This window comes from Amblyomma mixtum, chromosome 2 (genome assembly GCF_055824585.1).
Source record: "Amblyomma mixtum isolate Tamu chromosome 2, ASM5582458v1, whole genome shotgun sequence".
Taxonomy (NCBI): Eukaryota; Metazoa; Arthropoda; class Arachnida; order Ixodida; family Ixodidae; genus Amblyomma; species Amblyomma mixtum.
In genome coordinates, this window is record NC_143013.1 from 78,630,064 (window position 1) to 78,648,931 (window position 18,868).

Below are 18,868 nucleotides of genomic sequence, written 5' to 3' on the forward strand. Positions count from 1 at the left end.
AAGTCTCTTTCAAACAGCATGTCTGTATACATTTGGTCTCTTCGATTTGGCAGCACCGTTGTCCTCGTTTTTCCGGTGCCGCGCGCGCCCTCTGCACTTTTTTCCTCGTTTTGGCAAGGTGCAGCAGGCCTTTGGCAGCGCTGGTGTTGCTGGTGTCGCCGCTGCACTTGAACTGGCGCTGCACGTTGGCGGCACCGCTGCGGCACTTATCAGAACTGGTGCAGCCAGTGCAAGCCAAATTGAAGAGACCTATTGAAAGCTTGGGACGGTCTCCTGTATGAGGCCAAGCACTGCAGACACCTTTTTTAGGTTTGTTGCTTCCTCGGGATTTCCTGCTAAGGTTGTAGTTGAATTTTGCCATTGCCCTAGCTAAATTCTAAAAGAACGCTGATACATTCTTTGCTTGCACATAGAGCAAAAGTACATACATGTACTATATTTTAGTTTCAAGCACCTTCTCTTTGACATTATTCCACAAGAAGGCAAGCATAGCAGTGGGTGGCAGAAAGTTGGGTGGGTGGATGAGGTTAAGAGGTTTGGGAGGATAGGCTGGCCACCGCTGGCACAGGACAGGGTTAATTGGAGAGACATGGGAGAGGCCTTTGCCCTGCTGTGTGTGTAGTCAGGCTGGTGATAATGGTTTGGTTTGGCTTATGGGGTTTAACGTCCCAAAGTGACTTGGGCTATGAGGGACGCTGTAGTGAAGGGCTCCAGAAATTCTTTAACGTGCACTGACATCGCACAGTACACGGGCCTCTAGAATTTCGCCTCCATAGAAATTAAGCCGCTGCGGCCGGGATCGAACCCGCGCCTTTCGGGTCAGCAGCCGAGCACCATAGCCACTGCGGCGGGTGATGACCTTCAATGGTGCAGTTTGTACTTCTGGCTTCTGCACTTTCAGGGAGACTGATGGTGTCAAAAATGCTTTCTTAAGCAAATTTGGAGATAATGCAGCCTAAATGACATGCACTTTATTCATTTTGGTTATTCGTAATTGAGTTTCTCTGTGGTGCCCCCAAGAATTTTGCCTCAGCAGCTGTGTGTTCTTGTGTGTGTGAAATTAAGCATGGTAGAAGTAATGTCAGCAAAGATGGGAATGCCCTACTTGGATACATATTTAGTTTTATGGAGTGGATAGAAGCAGTGCGCATTACTTGGTATCCAAACTATTTTCAAGAGCAGGTCGTGTTTAACATCTGCTGCTGTAGTGCTTTGCAGTGTAGCATTTGCAGGTATTCAACACACTAGATTGCAAGGAAACGGTTACAATCAGTAGTGAAAGGTGCAACCCCTCTGTAGGTGAGTTAGCAAGTGGGTGGTTCACTATGTTGAAGCGATATTTGGCCATTTACAGTGCAGAATGCTTCAGTCGCCTCATTGGTCGAACCAGTAACTTGTAGAATGCTTCATGCAGATATAGATAAGGGTCAGCAGGCATGCCTTGGACACTGGGTTGATTAGGAACATGCATATGCTATTTTTTTGATTTGGAGAAAATAGTCGTACCACAGCCTGTTTTTTACATAAAATTAAACCGAAAGCAACCGAGCTGTGGTTTAAACAATAGGATCCCGCTCCCCTTTTTTTCTTTTCGAATGTTACCGCGCACACTCTAGTCTCGTTTGTTGTTCGTAAGATGGCGCCACCAGTCTGCTTGCCGCCGGGTATTTCCACTTCGAAATGCTGCAGCGGCAATGGGCAGAGGCATGCCAGGATGACCTCCTTGAGGCAGTCTTCGGCACAAGCTTGAAAACGTGCTCTTTGTCTAAAGAAATGGTAAGACCTCGTTAATTTCAGCTCTCTTCGAACTTCCAGTCAATTCGAAGCCTACTCTCGTCAAAATCGCGTGTTTTAAGAACTACTTCAAATAGAGAAAAAAATGGCAGTGGCTTAGCTCAGTTAAGTCAGGATATACTTAGTGAAAGCAGTTTTGTCTACTGACATTTCGGCAGCGGCACGCCGTCGTTCAGCAGCTTGGCGGCGTCTCTTCGCGAGGCGTTCCTCTCGTTCTTCGGGCGTCTCGGCCGCCCCCTTAGCCTTTCTCGCCTCGTTTTCACGCTGTGGGCCGGCCTTGTACCACGCGACAACTTCTGGATGGGAAGACTCAATTTCACGCAGCCTGTACAGCTGCCGTGACAAGCACGGCCGCTCTCCTTCCATGGTGCGCGCCTGAGGAGTTGATACGACTGAAGGAAGGATGAAAAGGAAATTGCACGGACCTGCCTATTGGCTCGTGCTGAGCCACAACCACTGCCACGTGCAGATAGAGGAGTTTTCAAAGGCACGAAGAAAGAGTGAAAGAATAGACGCGCGTCGCAACAACCGCGTCCACCGAAGCGACGACGCTGGCTGTAACCGCCTCTGAGGGGCGAGGTTGGTTGGTTGGTTGCGACTGAGAGAAGGATGAAAAGGAAAGTGCACGGGCCTGCCAACTGGCTCAAGCCGAGCCACCACCGTTGCCACGTGCAGATAGAAGAGAGTTGAAAGATAAGAGGACAGAGTAAAAGACAGAGTAAAGACGCGCGTCGCAACAACCGCGTCCGCCGGAACTGACGCTGGCTGAAAAATAGATACACGGCCGCAGCCCGAAGGCTGCGAACCGGATGCCACAATCTGAGGAGCGAGCGCATTGCTTCCGGCTTATATCCCAGCTGAGCGGCTGCGGCGCCACGGTTGCCATGGTAACGGTGCATGCGCAGTAGTGGTCTTTTGCAGGCACCACGAAATGTGCTCCTGCTAGCCTAGTGTAGCTGCTAAACGCTTGACAATGCGAACACGTGGCTGTGCAAACTTTCAATTCAAACAGGCAGAACAGCCGATCGGCGCCGGCCAGTGAAGCGCGACTTTAACGGGACCATAGTCAATAGACCTTTCCACAAATTCCGCCGCGCCACCAAGCGGCCGCGCAAAGCACTCTGGGAAAACGGAGCGCCGCGGCGCCCGCGGCGCCCGCGGCGCCGCGCTCGCGTCTTTTCGTCCGTCTCTCCGACTGTGCCTGATCACCGGAAAGCCTTCCTCTGCCATCTCGTCGCCATCACTGTTTCTTATACCTGTGCTACATGGGAACGTTCGAATGACATCTGACTCGAATGACATTCGGACTCGACGGACGCGCGCGGTGCTACACGAAGCCTTCCAAGCGCATTTGAAAGCCTCAGCTCGTTTTCAGTGTACAACGATGACGACGGCGGTTGTCACACTGCTCCGACAATGACACTATCACGGTCAACAGCAGCATGTGATTGTAGTGAAATATCTAGTTTACTATAATAGACCTTTCCACAAATTGCAGCGCCGCGCCATCCCCTAGCGGATCCGCGCAAAGCATGATGGGAGAAAGGAGCGGTCGCCGCCCGCGTCGTCTGCTGTCAAGCGTGTTGCTGGGCTGCGCCGCCGTGTTCAGGCGTTGTGCGTCTTCTCGTTGCGCGTTGTAAATGTTGCAGCGCACTGCTGTGGTGGTTATCTCTTAGTCTTTCTGCAATTATGTGGGGATTTTTTTAGACATTCGACATGTCTGCAGATTAGAATCGCGGTGGCGGTGAAAGGTGCTGCGTGCCCGGCTGTAGTAACAACACGAGAAAGGACATCAACATTTCATACCACGTATTCCCCGAGGACAAGAAGCTGAATCTAGAATGGGTGCGCAGGATAGATCGGCAAGGTTTGCAAGAGCGATTTACCCTGTGGAAGCCTTCGAAACACCACAAAATATGTGGTACGCATTTCAACACTAGCGGGCGCAAGGGATACATGGATCGTCTCCCCACGATCTTTCCACACAGAGTGTATGCGGAACGGACGCCTGCTCTGATTACGCAGAGCAATGGCCACATGCAAATCTCCAACTTCGGCTGGTGACCGGGGCAGAGGGCGTCGCGACTAGGTACGGCCAGGAAGCCACAACCGGCAGCCTGAAGGCCGCCCGCAATGCTGCTGCATAATTTTCGTTTTTTTTTTTTGGGGGGGGGGGGGGGGCTTTTATGAACAAAGTTATTCGCCACCACCATGGGCACATGAGCGGCGAGGTCTCTGCGTATACATGCACTGGGAGAACGCCGGTCTTTGCGTCTGCTGGTGCTCGGCTGGTGATCCGTGGCCGCGGAACGCAACATCCGACTGTGTCACGCTTACTGTGTCAACCAACTGTGTCATGTTTAGCAAATAGCTCGTGTTCTGTCTAAGGGAGTGCTTGAAGATTATATATTACAGCAGTGAACATTTACCGCGTCAGCATGAAATTTCCCCAGGAGTGCGCCGATGAGGACAACTGCACTCATACTGTTGTTTACATCGCTGCGTACGAACAGTAATTAGTACTCATTTTCATGCCATAAAACGCAATCGGCGCTTTAGTTCTATTACTCAACCTGTTTTCTTTTTTACCGGCTGTAGCCGTGCTTGTTTACGCAGTGCGATAATGTGTGGGAAGCGATGATGCGATCGCACGCCTGAGAAACACTTAACAACCGCGGGCTCTTGACATCGCGCAGGACCGGCGCTTCTCGTTTTTTGTCCCGGCTTCCTCCGACGTGACAAGTACTTTATTTTAAACTACTTTATCCAGAAGTTTGTTTGGCGACCATTCGCTTTAACTGAAACGGCCTAACTTGTTATCCACAAGCTGGCGACGGCGACGACTGCTGCTGGCCGTAAAGCACGGCTCGGCAGTTTGGGTCACACCGGCGTTTCGCGTTCATCATATGCGTGCCCAGCGATGTAAGCAATAATTAATTTCAGGTCACTATTGCCAAAACTACACTCGGTGACCATTTTCATTCGCTAAAGCTAGTGATTCGCTCATCACAACCGCCGGAATCACAGATCATATCCTACGGACTCGCTAGGCCTAGTCGTCGCGGAAGGGAAGGGAGTCGTCGTCGACTGAAATTAATTTGGCAAGCGCTTATCCCTGGTGACTGTTCAGGTGTGCACATGTGAAATATGGCCGTTCGTTTCGCTCATTTAGAAGCGCGAGCATATTTGCACCGCCGCCTCATCACCGTGCTTTCGCTCAGCCGCCGACTAGGCTGACCGTCCGCCGATCGGATTCGGCGGTGTCGTTGGCCTGAAAAACGTGTCCCATTGCAATCATATAGACCTTTCCACAAATTCCGCCGCGCCACCAAGCGGCCGCGCAAAGCACTCTGGGAAAACGGAGCGCCGCGGCGCCCGCGGCGCCGCGCTCGCGTCTTTTCGTCCGTCTCTCCGACTGTGCCTGATCACCGGAAAGCCTTCCTCTGCCATCTCGTCGCCATCACTGTTTCTTATACCTGTGCTACATGGGAACGTTCGAATGACATCTGACTCGAATGACATTCGGACTCGACGGACGCGCGCGGTGCTACACGAAGCCTTCCAAGCGCATTTGAAAGCCTCAGCTCGTTTTCAGTGTACAACGATGACGACGGCGGTTGTCACACTGCTCCGACAATGACACTATCACGGTCAACAGCAGCATGTGATTGTAGTGAAATATCTAGTTTACTATAATATGATTGCAATGGGACACGTTTTTCAGGCCAACGACACCGCCGAATCCGATCGGCGGACGGTCAGCCTAGTCGGCGGCTGAGCGAAAGCACGGTGATGAGGCGGCGGTGCAAATATGCTCGCGCTTCTAAATGAGCGAAACGAACGGCCATATTTCACATGTGCACACCTGAACAGTCACCAGGGATAAGCGCTTGCCAAATTAATTTCAGTCGACGACGACTCCCTTCCCTTCCGCGACGACTAGGCCTAGCGAGTCCGTAGGATATGATCTGTGATTCCGGCGGTTGTGATGAGCGAATCACTAGCTTTAGCGAATGAAAATGGTCACCGAGTGTAGTTTTGGCAATAGTGACCTGAAATTAATTATTGCTTACATCGCTGGGCACGCATATGATGAACGCGAAACGCCGGTGTGACCCAAACTGCCGAGCCGTGCTTTACGGCCAGCAGCAGTCGTCGCCGTCGCCAGCTTGTGGATAACAAGTTAGGCCGTTTCAGTTAAAGCGAATGGTCGCCAAACAAACTTCTGGATAAAGTAGTTTAAAATAAAGTACTTGTCACGTCGGAGGAAGCCGGGACAAAAAACGAGAAGCGCCGGTCCTGCGCGATGTCAAGAGCCCGCGGTTGTTAAGTGTTTCTCAGGCGTGCGATCGCATCATCGCTTCCCACACATTATCGCACTGCGTAAACAAGCACGGCTACAGCCGGTAAAAAAGAAAACAGGTTGAGTAATAGAACTAAAGCGCCGATTGCGTTTTATGGCATGAAAATGAGTACTAATTACTGTTCGTACGCAGCGATGTAAACAACAGTATGAGTGCAGTTGTCCTCATCGGCGCACTCCTGGGGAAATTTCATGCTGACGCGGTAAATGTTCACTGCTGTAATATATAATCTTCAAGCACTCCCTTAGACAGAACACGAGCTATTTGCTAAACATGACACAGTTGGTTGACACAGTAAGCGTGACACAGTCGGATGTTGCGTTCCGCGGCCACGGATCACCAGCCGAGCACCAGCAGACGCAAAGACCGGCGTTCTCCCAGTGCATGTATACGCAGAGACCTCGCCGCTCATGTGCCCATGGTGGTGGCGAATAACTTTGTTCATAAAAGCCCCCCCCCCCCCCAAAAAAAAAAAAACGAAAATTATGCAGCAGCATTGCGGGCGGCCTTCAGGCTGCCGGTTGTGGCTTCCTGGCCGTACCTAGTCGCGACGCCCTCTGCCCCGGTCACCAGCCGAAGTTGGAGATTTGCATGTGGCCATTGCTCTGCGTAATCAGAGCAGGCGTCCGTTCCGCATACACTCTGTGTGGAAAGATCGTGGGGAGACGATCCATGTATCCCTTGCGCCCGCTAGTGTTGAAATGCGTACCACATATTTTGTGGTGTTTCGAAGGCTTCCACAGGGTAAATCGCTCTTGCAAACCTTGCCGATCTATCCTGCGCACCCATTCTAGATTCAGCTTCTTGTCCTCGGGGAATACGTGGTATGAAATGTTGATGTCCTTTCTCGTGTTGTTACTACAGCCGGGCACGCAGCACCTTTCACCGCCACCGCGATTCTAATCTGCAGACATGTCGAATGTCTAAAAAAATCCCCACATAATTGCAGAAAGACTAAGAGATAACCACCACAGCAGTGCGCTGCAACATTTACAACGCGCAACGAGAAGACGCACAACGCCTGAACACGGCGGCGCAGCCCAGCAACACGCTTGACAGCAGACGACGCGGGCGGCGACCGCTCCTTTCTCCCATCATGCTTTGCGCGGATCCGCTAGGGGATGGCGCGGCGCTGCAATTTGTGGAAAGGTCTATACTCTGATAACGTCATGGAGGAAGCAAAAACCTTCATGGGTAACGTACAGCACAACAGCACAGCGTCCCTCCAGCGGCGAGCGGCTGCCCCCCCGCTGTAACCATGACAACGAACCACTATAACATGGTTGTCGGGGCACGGTAGTTGCGTGTGCACCCTCGGCTTGCAATTATCGCCCACAGCTGCTTGGCCATTTGCCTCCAGCGTATGCCGGTACAGTCTTCGTGGAAAGTTTAACCGATCGCAACTGCCCAGGGTGCCTCGATGGGACAGCGCCGGCCGGAGGCGCAGGTATCGAGACGCCCTACTGGCCCTACTATGAACCGTAACTATTTCTAGAACACTGTACCATTAACCTAAAGTGTTCCTATTTATGCTCGTACAGGAACACTACAGTGGCCAGAGTACGGTGCCTAGATGCGCGCGCGCCCTCTCTAGGCCAGAGGGCCAGAGCGGGATCGAGCGCTACCTTGCGGCGCTGTTATCGGCGGCGCTCGCCGGTACCGAGCTAGGGGAACCGAGCTTCGCCGAGAGCAGTGATCCCCCTACACACCCCCTTGTTTTAAAGCGAAAGCTTTACTACTTGCACTTTCAAGCCTTCGCCGTGACGCGGCGGTGCCACCATTGACCTTTCGCATGACCTCTGTGTGACGTCACGCCGAAGAGCTGGGCGACCATCTCGCGCCGTCTGCGAGTAGTGGCGGTGCCACCACCGGCGGCCTTAGATTAGATTGGATTAGATTAGATTACATTAGATTAGATTGGATTTGATTGGATTGGGTTACATTACATTGGATTGTATAACCGATGCATCACCACCAGTCTAACCACAAGCACCACCACCAGCTACACTACCAGCTGAACCATGGCGTAGGTACGGATATTGCTTTCGCAATTACCGGGCTTAACCAAGCTAAGCCACAGCGAATTTTTTCTGAAGGCACCCCCTTAATTTGTAACGATTTTAATGCGATAGAGTTAAAGGCCCCGTTCACCAGAAAATCGGGTGTCGAAAAATCACGGTCATATGGCTCTGGCAGGTGATCCCCAGAGGGCAACCCAGGAGGCAGGTGGGCCACCTAGGTCACATGACCCTGCGGCGTCATCACAACCTGCTCATTGGATAGTGAGCAACTGCTCACCGCAGCAAGTGGCAACTAAATTAATCATAGGTCGCTCGGGAAGAGCATCCTGGGCCACACAAGGCCCACCGCTGGGAGCACCTGCCATCGCAGGGATCAACCCATTACGCTAACGCGTCATACCCTTGGACGGAGCTTGTCTCCTCCATTTTTTTTTACATTGATGGCTACCAAAAATGACTACCTCTTCTCCTCTACCCCCAAAGTCCCCCCCCCCCCCCCCCCAAGAAATTTTTATACCCCTTCTATAATCATTATCCGGCCAAACCCCCGAACGGGAGAAAAGACATTTGTTCCTTTCGTTCTCGTGATGCCGCACTATCAGCAAGGGAGCGCGTGGGATTTTTTGTCGCCTGTTAAGTTTCAAAGTTTATCCCGGATTCTTGAGTGGGATAATGCGGGATGAAAGCACTTCCAGCTGAAAACGTTCATTGGTTCCAATTGTAATTTTTCCAGCTGGAACCAGTTAGGTTATCGGGCACCAACTGAACGTTTCCAACTGGTTTCAGTTGGTTTCAGTGATGTCCAAATATCAATTGGTTCCGTTTGGAACCAGTTGGATTTTCTCCCAGGACTGCAGCAGGATATTGTGCCTTGTGTCATAATTTTTGCTGGGGAATTGAAATTATGAGAATTGTGCACTTATAGGCAAGTGAAACCAAAAGAATGAACTTGGACATAAGCTCAATATATATTTTCCTTCCACTTATGCACTTCTTTAATGGGACCTTTCTGTTGGAGCCAGTGGCGCTGAATTGTCCGTTGAGCGAAGTTATTTCATCTAACCACGCCCGTGGTGATTGTGAAAATGATGAAAATTATTCGGCAGGTAAAGCTGCTAATATCTTTTTTTTTACAAAACCCTGATTAGTTCACTGTTGTGTGTTGACAGAGAACAACATGGAGACCCCAGTCAAGGCAATCATTGACTTCAAATTGGCTTCCCATTTGGAAAATTTCCAGCCGTGCATAACCAACTGGAACATACAATTATAAGTTCCAGTTTGAGTTTCCATTTTTCTTGAGAATGCACAACTGTGAATTTTATAGCTGTAAAGCTTAATTGGCATCCTATTTTTTTTACTGCCACACTGGTCCCTTAAATCTCGGTAAGCAATTGGAATGTTCAGTTGGAATGTCAAGTTGGAATCAAGTGTCGTTTGGTTTTGTAGCTTCAGTTGGTGTCAGCTGTTCCAATTGGAATATCCAATTGGAATAACCAATTGGAATCTGCGAAACTACTTGGATAGCTACGTTCAATTGCGTTCATTTGGATCCATTTAGCTGTCCAGTGGTTCCATTTGGATCTATTTAGAATTCTAAAGTTGGCTCCATTTTTTTTTACTGGGCTACCAGCTGCATTCCGGTGGAGTGGCTAGAAGGGGTGTTTCCATTTCCACTTCTAGCGGGAAGTGGAAAGTATTCCAACTGAAGCTAGCTGGAAGTAGAAATTTTCCAGCTGGGAATAAACGTTTTAACCAGATGCCATTTCCGGTTCTATAATCCAGCCGGAAATGCCATTTTTCTGGAACCAGCAGACATTACAACTGGGATAGAATGGTGTCCAGCTGGAATTGACACGGTTTCTGATTCCATAATTTAGCTAGAAATAGAAACACAACCGAAAAGAGAGTGAAAGATCGTTAAAGTTTTTTAAACATGCTGCTCTTTTTGCGGGGGTGGCAGTGCTGTGTTTTAAAGATGCGGAAGGATTGTGCGGATTTACAGTAGTCCGTTTGAAAGAAGTTCGTGCTGGACAGTTTAGACAACTGAGTAACTGAAATAAAGTACGAAGATTTGCCAAAAGCATGCATGCTTTTGGCAACCGCATTAACTAGAACTGCGTTAACTAGAACCGTCTCCAATTTCAGTGGTTAAACTGTTACCACTTTTTCTGGACAAGCGCATTTTTCCAACGGGAAGCTGTTTATGAACACTATTTTCTCGCATATCGTAATATTACATCGTAATAATCAATATATCAATAATGAAACCTCGAACGTTACTTTAAATTACGTAAGTTTTAGGACGTTATTTTGACGTTCGGAGCTATCCGGGCGCTACCCAAGCACATGTAAACCATATCTCCGCAGATGGCACATTCTTGCCGAAGGTGCCTCCATGGCCAGCGCATCCACGCGCATGGATAGCGGCCTCTTTCAGCCAACATTTCACAGACCCACATGAATGCGCTACTATAAACGGTAAGCATCTTGAACTCGGAAGTTTTCGGCTGCGACATACTACACCGAAGAGAAAGTCCTTTCTGTAGTTATAGCATAGCCGCAAAAGGAAGGAAAAATATTTCAACGCTTACCTTCGCGATGACATTCCTTGCTTTGTGTCTGGACATTCGATCGCTGCGTTAACTGCTACTTGCCATCTGCGGGCGTTCCCTCGTGATCGCGACAGTCGCCCGGCTGCGACACACGAATGAAGTGGGGATCCGTGATAACTACAAATTAGCGATCGCTTCGCAGTGGGCACGGCTGGAGCTTCCCAACGGTCCGATGAAGCACGAGTTCTAGCTTTCTTACGGTACAGTCCTCGATCACGCGGCTTCGAATAGGAAGGAAGATATCTGCGACTTCTATAGTCGGCGTCTGCATACGCACAGGCCACTCTAATATGAAAGAGAACAACCAGTTTGCACAAAAAGGCGATTTTTTTGGGGTTATTTCTATAGTAAAGTTGAGCACGGTTTTTGGATACTATGCGCCAAGAGGAAAACTAGTTAAAACATAGGCAAAAGTGTGCATGTCACGCATAATTATAAAGTCATCGTTATTTAAATGCTCAAACTTTGTTTCCTCAGGGACCGGTACTGAGACCTGAAACATGGCGCAGGGTACTTGCTGACGCTCTTGGTATTCACCTGCATCGGAGCAATTTCATTCGTTACGCATTCTTTTAAATGTCCAATGAAAAAGTAATACAAACGAGGCGCAGAAAAACTGAAAAGTTTCAAAGTCACCCCTGTTAAGAATGCTTTACTGTGCGAAGCGGATTCGAGAATGATCGCGCAAGGGTCTATTTCGGAAACAATGGTACGTCTTCTTGAGGTGGGATGTGGACGAGGAAAAAAATTGGCAGTGGTTTAGCTCTGGTTAAACCTGGAGGATTGCGAAAGCAACGAGGAGAGAGAGAGGCGATGGAGAGCGCGCGGCAGCGGCGGCGGCCCCGGCACGCTAGCTATGCGCCGCTACTGCGCATGCGCAACTGGCAAGCGCGGCGGCAGCACCTCTGAGTCACCGGCGCAGCGACGGCGGCGGCGCGCCAGCTGTGCGCCGTGTGACGTCACTGTGCTCCTCGCGCATGCGCAGTATGGCCTTTCGTCAGCTCCGCGAAATGGCTCGGCGATTCGCGTAGTGTTGCTTTCGCAAAAAATAGCGCGCCAGCCGAAGTGGGCGAGAGACGGAAGAGTAAAGGGCTGTTTTGAGGAATGGAAAGACGCAGAAACTTTCGCACTCGTCTTGGGTACCTTAAGCATGGCTTAAGGGTAGGGGACGCGGCGAAAAGGGGCAGTATACTCGGGAAGCACCCAGCATTAAAATAATGACATAAAATTGTGCAAGTCGCAGTAATGTTACGCGTTACATGGAAAGGTTATGCTAATGTTAAAAATGAACAGTAACGTTATATGTTGCTGTGTATCAGTATAACGTCGAAACTAAAAATTATTTTAATGTGTTAGAGATATTATGTTAATGTTGAAATCGTAACTACAACACAACATTAAAGATTCTAATGTGATTATAATGTTCTCACCATAACCGCAAAACAACATTATCTGTATTTTCAAGCTTTGTGTCTCAGAACTTTTCCCACTGTTTGTGCGGTAATCATGCTTTTGAATTATAGCAGAACTTTGCAGTTGAATATCTGAGGTAGTGCCTGCCATAGATTGCATGCGGGGCCCCAAAATTTCACAAGAGAACTTTTCAGTGTTTGCCCATTCACCGCTGTCACTTAAGACACCCATCACGGCTAGCTATATAAGTTTGAAGTGATGCTACCCGTTGGAAGGTTAGTGTGAGTTGCATGTTAGTTGTGATTGCTCCATGCAAAGTATTGATTGAAGTAGGCGGATCACAATTGGCGAGTCTGATCTTGCAGGCTTGCTTTGCCGTTTTATCTAAAGTACTACATACGTTGTTGAAATGTTTAATTAATATGATGAAAGGTTTATTCAGCGCTTATTTGTAACGTTTTATAAGCATTAAAAAAAGGAAACTGAGAACAATGTTTTCATTATCATCATCAGCCTGACTAAGCCCACTGCAGTGCAAAGGCCTCTCACATGTCTCTCCAATTAACACTGTCCGTTGCCAGTTGAGGCCACCGTATCATCGCAAACTTCTTAATCTCATCCACCCACCTAACTTTCTGCCGCCCCCTGCTACACTTGCCTTCTCTTGGAAGCCACTCCGTTACCCTTAAAGGGCCCCTGCCCACCCCATGGTCCCAGACACTCTCTACCTCACTTTGAGCGAGCCTCCTCTCCTTCCATTCCCTCCTCGAAATTTTTCTCTCCCGCTCCTCGTCGAGTAGGCTCGGCAAGGCAAAATCACCCCTTCCTTCTCCGGTGTAAGCCGGAGGCGTGGTGTCTGTGGAGTGCGTCACAGGCCGACGTCATGGCCCCGCCTTCAATAGAATTATTTTCTTGGTTTTTGCATTTTCTCCGCACACTGAACGATCGAGAGGCGCGATCGGCTCGACCACCTAGACTTGTTAGCGAGCGCATCCTTTCATACATCTGTGTCATTCCCAGTTAACGAGCCACCTTTTCATTTTCGTTTAGGCCTCCCCACCGTTTCACGAGCAGAGGGGCGGAAGTCGGTTGTGTTCGAAACACACGGCGAAGCGCGGACCCGGCAACCGCCCGTTTGCTTTTCTCCATGCGTGTTTGTGTTCTGTGTGTTTGTGTCTTTTCTCCGCTCCAAAGCATATGTCTTTCATTGGAGTCAAGGCGTACGCAAGATGCACGAAAGATAAGCGGTGTGTGTGCGGAGCGGTCAAGTGGGCGAGCGAGGGAAAGGCTCTGCTGCACTAGTAATTAAAACCTTGTTTTGGGGGGCTTGCATAGAAGAAAAAAATCTGAGAAGGGAGCGCGTACGCAGAGCGTCTCGTGAGGTGATCACGGCGGGGGGAGGGGGGGGGGGGGGGGCGAACCAACTCCCTCAGTTTTACTATTTTTTACTTTTTATGGCAAAGGTTCAAGGCTGTCGCCGCACGCTCCCTCCGCAGTTTTTTTTTTTTGTTCCTTCATGCGGGTTTGTAGGCATGAGCCAGAACAGAAGGCGCTGCGGAAAGCGTTGTGCAGACGACGCGACGCCAAGGCTACGCCCAATCTTCTCCCGTCAGTCAGAACGATGCACCAATGGAGTGCCTTCAGCGAAATAACCCCCCATGACGTCAACGGGGTTCAGAGTAGTGGGCCGGGCCCGTTTTTGTTGAAGGAAAGAACGAGCGGGCTTTGATTTGAATTTTCGCAGCTTTTCGGGGCGCGCATGGCTCTTGTATTTTGCAGAGGTTATCTTCGATGTCTCATCTATGCAGTGGGCTTGTTTTTCAAAAATGTCCGGACCCTGGGCAGTGGCCCTTTAAGAACCAGAGGTTATCTTGCCTTCGCATTACATGCCTTGCCCAAGCCCACTTCTTCCTCTTGATTTCGACTATGGTGTCATTAAACCGCGTTTGTTCCCTCACCCACTCCGCCCGCTTCGGATCTCTTAACGTTGCACCTGTCAGTTTTCTTTCTATAGCTCGCTGCGTTGTTAAGGTGAACCCTCTTTGTTAGCCTCCGCGTTTCTGCCCCATAGGTGAGTACTGCTAGGATACAAGTGTTGTATACTTTTCTCTTGATTTGTAAAGGGACCGAAAGTTGGTTCAGTTATGCATGCGGAGTTCAGATTAAGAGGATCCCTTTAATTATATAGGTATATACCTGACACTGACAATACCAAGAGATCAGTTCGAATAAACCGGGCGTTCGAATTAAGCGAGTTCGAATTAACGAGAATCCACTGGAAAGCTTCGGGGAATGACATAGCCGCGGGCTCTGGTTGAACAGCTTGAGCCACTTTCACAACGCCAGAACAGCAACAAGCTTAACTAAAGAATGCTAACATCGTGTCGTCTTGCCCGCGTTCAGTTCTCCTGAAATCATGTGATGAGCGTGTGCCTGAAAGTTTTCATGAGCAAGTTACTAGACTAAGGAATGCAGGAGATCAGCAACCGTGGTCACCAGTGCATGTCAATCGTACAGACAGGTTGCGAGAATCGGAAGATGGCTACACTCTAAACACGAAAGGAGTAAACAAGGGATTAAGCTGTCCTCTACCGCACTCCCTTTAAAGGTGCACTGAAGAGGAATCTGAACTTGTCTTTTTGCCGCGGGAACTCGATCTACACGTGCCGAGCTTTCTTAGAAACCGCGATTTACTGCCCTGTGTGGCCGATTTCCCCAATTAAATCGAATTTACGTCCAGCTCCCGCCTTTTTTTTTTGAATTCTGCCTCCTACGGTGGGCGGAGTCGACCAACGTGTGGAGCGCCTTTCACCCAGTCCCGTGGCGGCTTGCCGCTCTGCCATCGGCGGAGTAATACGTAGTAGTCCGTAGTAGCAAATAGTCCGCGCGTATTTTTATTTCTTCGGGCTTATTTTGCGGCTATATTATCTGCGAATGTAACTATTTATTCATGGAAACCTAAAAAACAAAATTAAGCGAAAGCAAAGCCTCCACGGGACTGGGTGAAAGGCGCTCCACGCGTTGGTCGACTCCGCCCACCGTATGAGGCAGAATTCAAAAAAAAAAGGCGGGAGCCGGACGTTAATTCGTTTTAATTGCGGAAATCGGCCACACAGGGCAATAAGTCACTGTTTCTAAGAATGCTAGGAACGTGTGGATCGAGTTCCCGCGGCAAAAAGACATGTTCAGAATCCTCTTCAGTGCACCTTTAAGGGGAAGGGTATGCTGTCCAAGTCGTGGGGTAAATTTCTATCACTAAACCAATTACCTATTCAAAACATGCGAAGTTACAGCAGTTACGGATTTTAACCGAGGTTTCCATCTCCCCTATTTGGTGCGGTGCCGCTTTTGAAAGCCTCCTCACATTGCTAACTGCATCAAGTTACTATGCTAATTGCAGTAGGATTGTACATCCGTTGCCAAGGGTAAGCATTCCGCGCGTTTAGTGATCGGAATCTACTCCGGGACGTAGGCAGCCTATCCATCACCTAAAAGGTAGTGCGCTCTGCTGGCTACGCTCTGCTGGCTGCGTTATAGTGCAGTCGCAGCTTGAGGGTGACTTGATGCTTGGAGATGAGTCAGAATGTAGTAGCAATAAGTAGAACGCACGGGGCACAAACTTCGGAGCGGTGTCTCAGTTTTCCCGGTGACGTAGAAGCGTGCTTGCATGGGAGCAAAGTATGAGCAGCCGAGTTCAGTGAGTATTTCCGTCAGAGTCACATTGATAATGCTTAGAAACTTAGAAACTACTGAACATACGTATCGAGTGAGCTGATATATGGCGTGTCATGGAGTATATGTGGAAAATGGAGGGGGGGGGGGGGGGAGGGGGGGGGGTGTTGTCTTATTTTCATCAGAAATTTCTTGCAATATTTTTTCACGCGGCTTTTCTACAGCAAAAATCACGCTTGGGGGGACGGCGGTCAACGGACTATGTCAACTCACAAATACTCGGACACTTGTGTTCCTCACTGGACGTTAATTATTTTTCTTGTGGGTTAACCCAACAAACGTTTGCTTTCGAATATTTCAAGAAATGCTTCGGCGCGGCAGACAAGGACAAAACGTAGAATAACACCACAGAGCGCCAACTGGCCTACAAAACAACCCTTGTCTGCTTTCGAATACTTTGCGATTGCCTCCCTGCCTTCATATACCTGCCTGCCTGCCTGTCTGCCAGGTGAGAATGGCAAACATTTGATAACGGAAATTCGTAGTCCGGTTTGCTGCGCTAAATCTGTCTGCTGCGGAGTGCCTTTAAGGACTGCTCATAAACGGGACGCTCATACAGGTGTATCTGGTTCTTTGGTCGGTTGGAATTCCTTCGAATTGGCCGATGTAACTTCATCGGAATCGTCAGCGCCATTTCGCTTCTTTCAATCACGCATTGTTGAGGCGTCGTCACAGACAAACTTATAATGCTACTAATGCAGGGGGCTGAAGTCCCAGGGAAAACCTGAAGCAAACGAGCGAACGACTAACCTTTTTGAAGAATGCCGCTTTTGCCTTTCCTTCTCTCATCGCACCGAACCCCGCCTTTTTTTTTGGCTCCGCCCTAAGGGTATGATTTGATAGCTTTAATTGGTTAATGCCCATAGACACGGAGTTGGTCATTTACTCCTTTACATAGATCCTTTGGAGTCGTCATACCACTCGTGACGCAGTCGTGCAGCGGCACTTATCTGCGATGGCGGTTCTGCCATCGGTGGTGCTTGTGAAACCCAGGTTGCTCTTCCCGAGGAACCTCAAGGTCACGGAGAAAGGTTTCGGGCAGACAAACATCGACGAAATCTGAGATGGGAGGCTTTTGTGCTAGCACACAAAATAAAATAGTCACCTTAATTAAAATTCCTTTATTAAAAGCGCGCATGTGTTGTTCGGGGCAACGCTCTCGAGTGCAGCTTCTCCGTCTGGTACACCGTTTTGCAGTGAAGAGCGACTGCAGCCGTCAAGAAAGCCAGTTTGTTTTGTTCAACGCTGCAGTCCATCCTTCGCCCCATAGTAAAATGACTATTCCGCGCCAAAGTTCTTTCATAGTTTCTCAACTGTCGCTAGTACACAATTTTGCAGGCTTAACTTAGACGCTGCGCACCTCAGCTGTCCCCTCTGTGCGAAACACAGTCGACAATATTTGAGTCATATCTTCACAGTCACAATCCTGCATTGGATTATCCAAAATTTGATTTAACCGCAATGAACTTAGGCGTTGTCACTGAGAAAAATGGCTATTAATGCATAAATTGATTTTGCAGGCATAGAGTGCACACTTTTCGCCCTCACAATTAGCTTTCAGTCTTAAAGACCGTTTGCTCACGCTGATGGCAATGACCTACTTCAATACCATCCCAGTCTTTTTCACACATGATTCAACTTCGTCTAATGCAACCGGTTATAGCTTTAAACACGAACCGTTTTGCGCTTTCTGAGAGCTGAAATACGCCGTAATTTCAAACCAACGACCTAGCAATGCCCGTTTCTAACCGGTTTCGACAACACAGGTTTTGTTGTCGCCTGCTACCCTGAATAATCAAGCAAAAAAAAAAAATGACGGACGATTTAGCGTGGTTAGGCCAAATACGTTTAGGAGGACTCACATTTCGGTTCTCATTTCGGTTTCGGCTCGAGGCTCGATTTAAGATGGGAATGAGATAGCAGTGTGTCCTGGATTCATCGCACGCGTGGAAGTTGATGAAGACGGTGACATACAAAGCACAGCGCGAGAGATTGGCAGTTAAACACCCGGGATATTCGGCTGCGGCGATGACGTAGTGATATAACGCAGTGGCCAGCGAAGCTGATCTGTTCGCGCCGCTGTGGGTTCGAAATCTACTTGCAGCCATAAAATGTTTTGTACAGTTGGCCACAAAGTCTGCTGGCAGGTTGCGCACAACCCGCCCAATGAACCACCAATATCCGCCGGACGTCTCCTTTAGATCCGAACGTCCGTGGGTCACACTGGATATTCACGGGACGTCTGTTGGATGTAAATGCTCAGAAATAATCTAAGTCTACTGTTAGTGTAAACCAGCGGATGTCCGCCGACAGCAATCCAGTGCATGTCCCGCGGGTTCACTCTTTCTGGACATATATGTTCCGTTTGGGCGCGGTCGCTGGCTGCACTTTTTATCTCTGAGAGTTTTTATGAGCTCATATGTTCATAAAAAGTTCAGCTTCTAGAGCGTAATGGCAGTTAGGTCTTGCGAGAATACACATTTGTCTCAGACAAAATTGTAATTTTTCGGAACTGAAATGCGCCGCGTTTCTTGTTTCCGCCGCCGTATTTCGGATCACAAGGGTCATCATTTCAAATCCTGGCAAAGAAGTCAGCAGTGATGTCAGATGCTTACTCTGCCTTTGAGGCCTTTTCTGTGTGTGCGGAGCGAAGCGCTTTACTGCATCGTTACTAATTTCATTGCACTATTTGTCGCCCGGAGCACCTTTCTGGTGCAAAGTCAGGAGATGTACATTCCCGGTCGCCGGCGCTTTTCACACAATGCTTCTTTAATCAATAAGAGCACACCAGAGGGACACGAAGCAGTATAACAGCTTGCTAAGCACATACCGAAAAAAGTCTCAATCCAACAGGCACAAAGCAGGCATCTCCGACACACAACGAGTCATCCTACTTGAGCAAAACCAGTGACCTCCATGGCAGGAGTTT